The 6,767-nt window shown below is 38.7% G+C and overlaps 1 pseudogene; it reads left to right on the top strand.

Moving 5' to 3' along the window:
* The window catches only part of LOC123968046, an 8,284-nt pseudogene continuing 1,517 nt past the window's right edge, over positions 1–6,767 (top strand).

Raw genomic sequence — 6,767 nt, 5'->3', positions numbered from 1 at the left:
ATGTCAGGTAGGATAATGGAGCTTCCAAACATAGCCAGAGTGCCTGCTGAATAGAAAGAAGCTAATGTGTCCTATGTGCCGGCGTGTTTATATACCCCCTCCAGTTACGCCGTCACACACTACCGTTCTAGTAACACCAATAGGATTGAAGTAGTTTCATTCATAGTTCAGCCCTGCCACGCCCAGGGGCGTTCCCATAGTGTCGTCACCGACGCAGTTCGAGTTCCCTCGAATGGGAACAGTGTATTCTCTACTGTCACAGAGATGCAGGATATGTCAATAGTTTGATCCTGCCTTTGTAAGTTAAGTTTACACCATTTAAAGTAATTATTTTGATCATAGGTAAGTCAATAAATGCCCAGACCACTGATAAAAAAGTTTTTTCTGGTGGAGTCAGTGTTGTGAACATCACCGTCCCTCCCAAAGCTGCATTCAGAGGACCGTCCGGCAACACACCAGACAAACCTGAAAGATACAGTTACAGGTCTCTGGGAAGGATGATAATGAGGACACTGTAAAATTGGCCACTGTGATGATGTGCTTGAATCATAATTTAAGTATTGCTCTAATAACTATTCAAAACAAAAGCAGTAGTAGACAAAACAATCATCTGTTCTCGTCGAGGAAGCTGATATCCTGTTTAGTACAGTCCTTCTGGGTATGCACATCGAAGGCTCTTTTCTGTAGCTTAGTTGTTGCTTAAATTTTTTTTTTAACTTGTGTATTTACCGCGAACAGAAACAAAACCTCTGAAAAAAGCTAATGTGACCATCAAATTGTTAACCACCTGAATTAGCTGAAATGTAACAGATACATTTAGTGTCCTCTTCAACCCCGTTTATGAGGAAAGTTTGTTTCTTCCACTGATCAAAAAATCTGATCACAACAAGAGGGGAACTAATTCTCCTCCTACAGAGAAAGAAAGTCACCTAGAGGCACCTTTCTGATGCTAAATAATCAGCTCTGGTTTATAAATATATTATTTACCAGTAAGAACATTTTCAACTGAATTGATGATGGTTTATTTCGTCATAATGTACGTGTATATCTTGTCTGAGTTAAGAAAAATAAGTTCCACACAGAAAGTGGCTTGATTTGCTAAGTGTCACTGTCTAACAAGTTGCCAGTTAACAGGGATATCTCCATCTACAGAGTCTATGGACCTAACTAATGTGTTTATGCATATGCATGACAAGATTGTTTCATCTTGTGTGTAAAAACAACAAACATTTGCATTATCATTCTATCTCCCAAATCCCAAAACAGGGAGCAGGTGTAAATGGATGCTGCTGAGCATCAATAATTAATGGTTATATCTTGAGAAATAAGTAAATAAACATATGCTTTTCTGCTGTTTTAAGCGGTAAGATCTCACCTGTGATGACTCCCAGGATGATGAAGTTTATCACAGCTATTTCAATTTCATCTGCAGTATCATCTAGTATAGCAAGAGAAAAGAGTGATCACACTCACTCACTTCACTTTTCTTTTGATGATTTCAGGATCATTTTTGTTGTAATATATGATGGTCGCACAAGGAAGTACTGTGCAGTGGGGATTTTCCTGTCATCACATCTCTGAATGGTCACCTAATGATAAACAAGGTCCATGTTTTGAATCATGATTCAACATTCAGGGGGTTTATTCAGAGTGGCCTTATATGGATTTGTTCTGGGCAATGTCGACCTGTCTGTTGGTCAGTCCACCTCTTTAATCAAGACTAAAATATGGGGTCATTATCAAGGTGATAGATACCCCTTGGTATCCACATAGGGATGTGTGTTTCTTATATACTCCAGATACAAATGGAATCATGTTGTTGCATTTTACTCTTTATCCTTCCTTATCACCTGTATTGTTGGTGTTCTTGCTGAATCTCGTGCCTTGTGCCACAAAGGTCCAGTTTGGATATCCACAAGCTGTAAGTGCCTCCTTCAGGTGTTTATGCTCATTCCCTTGGGCTCGGGCAGATGTTGGTATGTTGTCAGCTCAGTAGTACAGTATTATGATGACACCTAGCTGATGCACCAGATGGGGTGGGGAGACTCAAAGAATAAATATTGGTCTGTGTCTAGTTCAATTGCCTTTGATTTGAACTGTCCTTGGATAACTATGTTCTGGATGACACTGAATCTTCACATTCAGATTTTTTATCATGTCACACATTTATTCATGTATTGAATGAAGCATACTGGCACATACTAACTTAACATCCAGTTGTTTATTTTTAACTCTTAAAATAGGAAATGAGATGGTTCATCTCAAGGGATTTATCATATTTGATAAACTTGTATCAATTAGTTTTTGCTCTTCATCCATATGTCATGTCTGAACAGAATGAATATTCAGAACCAAGCAGATGTTTTTATGGCTGCACCTATCAAATTGAAATATTCTAGATGCCCTGTGTATAATTTCACAACATTTGGTGTCTTTTCAAACGCTGGGATCTCCACTAGAACCTTTAAAATTATGTTCTGTGGGTTAGAACTACGTTCATGGCTGCATAGCAGGAGTTTGCCATGCCTGACCCTGTCTGTGGGACATTACCTTGCTTTGTTTATATTATTTAAACTTTAAGCTCTTTTACAAATAACTGATAGATCAACACCAACTTTCTGTCAAATTATATGGGCATTTTCTTTACAGGTTAATAACTATGCTAAAAGGATTTTATGTACAAGTTTGGGCTAAAAGCTTACTGTGTCTTGAACTGCCTGAGTGCAGGTCAAATAGGCTAACCAAATATGCCCTATTAACTAAATCAGTTATCTCCTTTCGCCCGTGGGGTTATTAATATCACATTATCACGTCTCTTCATTATCCATCAGTAGACCAAAGCAAACACAATCACACCACAAGAGGGTGACGTCCTGCAGTTTTAGGTCATGACTACAGATTCAGTGGGCTTATCTCAATATACAGACAGGTTGTAACTCAACAAGTAGCTCTGCATTTACTGTCACGTCCTGTAATTACAGCTGCAGGAGGCTCATATTTATTAAGACAGTCAAAGTTTGATGGTTGAACTTCCCTGAGCTGTCTCACAAAGATAGATCAATGGATATATTACGTTTGCTTTGTATCGTCTCTGTGGCTTTTACAGGTAAGAGTGTTAACGTCCTTTGCTGTCTACTTTAAAAATAGTTGAATAGTTGAAAGGTGTTTTGGGAAGGAATTTAGCTAATGATCAAGAATACAAGATCTTGTGATCTGCTGGTCATGATTTTGTGACTGAATAGCAGCATGAATAACAGCCAAAGTCCACAGAGTATCGTTAACCACAAATTTCTAAAACTGAGAATTGATTTAAAATGTGCTTACTTGTGGTTTAAATCAACATTTAAAACATAAAGGTAGCTTTATTAAAAGTCATATTATTGAAAATTTTGATATATTAAAGTGCTTTACCATAGGCTTACTGTGTTTGTATGTTCTGATTGACCTGGGCCGTATTTATCAAGCTTCTCAAAGTGCCATTTTAGTCTTAAGTGCTGAGAATTCATGAAATTTACTCCTACTTCTAAACTTAAGAATAAAAGCAAGTTATCAAATTTCTTAAAGCTAAGAATCACTCTTCTTCTCCAGTTATTTAAGAGAGCTAGGGAGGTCTCTCAAGTGATTAGGAGCTGCCTGTATGGCTTGTGATGGCGCTGTGGAGACATGCGTAGAGGAGAGGAAGAATTTTGACAACGCACAGTTAAAAAGAAGGGGTCTTTTTTATCTTTCATTTATTAATGTGTAGGCCTGTATCATAATGTATTCTCTTGAAAATTATTTATTGTTGAATGTGTGTTGAATATAAACTCCTCTTAGTAATTTCACCATTCATTGTGAATTTATATGAGAATATTCTTAAATAAGGAAATCTATTCAGTGATTGGTCTATAGCGACATCGTCATCCAAAATCCTGTTTGCGGCACGCAAAATGTCGTAAATCAGTATTAAGACTGACACTTAAGTTATAGTCCTACGCTTCATTCAAATTAGGACTATGACGCTTGATAACTAACTTTTAAGCACAGCCAAGATTTTTTTCACTTTTAAGTCAGTTCTTAGCAGTGTTCTTATGAGTAATTCTGATAAGCTTGATAAATACGGGCCCTGGTCTCTTAGTAACTTCGCCACTTTGTTAGACTTGATTTCCATAATGTGGGAAAGCTCCTGGGCCAAAATGTAATCTGCTTCAAATGGTTATGATTGAACAACCTTCACGTCAAGCTCTCAACTCACTGTTTTTGCGATCAAGGATATTGTTGAAACTATTAGTTATTCTCGGACCTGTAACTGTGTCTTAAAGGTTTAACCAAAGGAGCTGGTTTGTTACCAGACGGTCCTCTGGATGCAGCTGTGGGAGGGACGGTGATGTTCACCACAACACTGACTCCAACAGAGAAACCCTTTATAGCAGCGGCCTGGAACTTTGGTGACAGAAACATAATCACTTCAAATGTTGGAAACATAACTGGACCAGAGTATGAAGGCAGGATCACCTATTTCACATCTACTGCATCTCTGGAACTCAGGAATCTGACTCTTAATGACAGTGGAGAATACAGAGTTACCGTCACACCACAGGGAGAAGCACAAAAGCATGGAACCACCAGACTGTCTGTACATGGTGAGCAAATGTTTCATATTGCGTCTCTTTCAGTGCTGAGTACAGATTATAGCAATTGAGAAATAAATATTTTTTCTGTTCACATAATTGTGTTTAGGTGATTTCAAATAAGATCTATAATAATGTTATAACTCAACAACATAATAATAATTACACAATACTAAGATAAAAACAAATAGCAATACTTCTATTATTATATATATTATTATAAACAACCCGTTAAAAAACAAATTTCTGATTAAACTTCCGATGAGTGATGGGGTCTTACAACAGTTCTGGCTTGGGCTGAATGATGTAAAAAGTTATTTTGACAAATATTATGTCAAAACTATTTTGTTTTTCACCCACAGAGCTAGTTTTTAATGTAATAGTAAATGCCAGCAGCACAGACTTGGTGGAGTTCAGCAGCTCTGTCCGTCTGTCCTGCTCCTCGTCTGGATCCTCCCTCTCTTTCCTCTGGCTGAACGGCAGCTCTGAGGTTACAGCCAGCGACAGAGTTTAGCTCACTGATGGAGGCTCCACTCTCACTATAGTTAATGTGACCCGCTATAACCAGGGACCCTTCAGGTGTCGTGTGTTCAATCCTGTCAGTAATGGCACCAGTGATCCTGTAATCCTTACCATCAGCTGTGAGTTATTAACCTACATGTGCATAACATTTATCTTGCAATATATTCATGCAGTTTGCTCTGTGCTGTGGACATACAGCTTCAAAGATACATCTTTGATCTTCATTTGATGGTGTACTGAGGCTTTGCACTGAGCTAAGCTGCATGTTAAGTAGCATTTTCTTCAAGCTGCTAACATTACTACTTTGTTGTTGTTTTTTACTCCCCATACGGCACACACTGTAGATGGCCCAGAAAATATTTATTTCACAATATCTCCGACACAAGAATACTTTGAGGAAGGATCAAACATCAGTCTGTCCTGTTCAGCTGTCTCCAGACCCTCTGCCTTGTTTAACTGGTTTCTGAATGGAGACCTGCAGTCTGATACTGGACCAGAGCTCACACTGATAAACATTCAGATGAGTCACAGTGGTAACTACAGCTGCCAGGCCTTTAACAAAAAAACCATGAGATATCAAACTTCTCAGCCATCAGTTGTCTCTGTACTGGGTAAGTTGAAATGAATAGGTTTTTACCGTAGTGACACATTCAACAAGATAGCATTTTATTGTCAGTAGTGGCATTTGGATATAGTACTGGAATTAGCATTCTGTTAAAGGTGGGGGTTGCCATTCTGGACAAATATCCAATATCACAACAAATACCATGATTTGGAGCAAATGATGACACAGCAAGTAGCTATAGTTGTGGGTTAGCAAACTTACGCCACAGTTGCTGCTGCAAAGCTAAAATGCATAATATAGATAATATAGTTAGTAGTAAACATTTCCCATTTACAGAACCAAGGCTGTGGTTTTTTTTGCGCACACACACTAAAAGGACAGCTATGGACCTTGAGGAGCTATTTACTGTATTTGACAAAAAGACGTGTATCGGATTAGAATCATTATAGTATCTTAAAAATGGGACTCATTCCCATGCTCTATGTTGCCACCCTCTACTGAACATTGCCCCCTGTTTTAGGCAAGAAAGCTGGCAAGTATAAAACCACTGTGTTTTTCACCCACAGCAAGTGTTTCCAATGTTGTGGTAACCTCAAACACTACAGACTTGTTGGAATTCAACAGTACTATGAGTTTGTCCTGCTCCTCCTCTGGATCCTCCCTCTCTTTCCTCTGGCTGAACGGCAGCTCTGAGGTTACAGCCAGCGACAGAGTTCAGCTCACTGATGGAGGCTCCACTCTCACTATAGTTAATGTGACCCGCTATGACCAGGGACCCTTCAGGTGTCGTGTGTTCAATCCTTTCAGTAATGGCACCAGTGATCCAGTAATCCTTACCATCAGCTGTGAGTTATTAACCTACATGTGCATAACATTTATCTTGCACTATATTCATGCAGTTTGCTCTGTGCTGTGGACATACAGCTTCAAAGATACATCTTTGATCTTCATTTGATGGTGTACTGAGGCTTTGCACTGAGCTAAGCTGCATGTTAAGTAGCATTTTCTTCAAGCTGCTAACATTACTACTTTGTTGTTGTTTTTTACTCCCCATACGGCACACACTGTAG

This window comes from Micropterus dolomieu, linkage group LG03 (assembly GCF_021292245.1).
Source record: "Micropterus dolomieu isolate WLL.071019.BEF.003 ecotype Adirondacks linkage group LG03, ASM2129224v1, whole genome shotgun sequence".
Lineage (NCBI taxonomy): Eukaryota > Metazoa > Chordata > Actinopteri > Centrarchiformes > Centrarchidae > Micropterus > Micropterus dolomieu.
The sequence above is the reverse complement of the archived record's forward strand: the minus strand, read 5'-3'. Positions and strand labels throughout refer to the sequence as shown.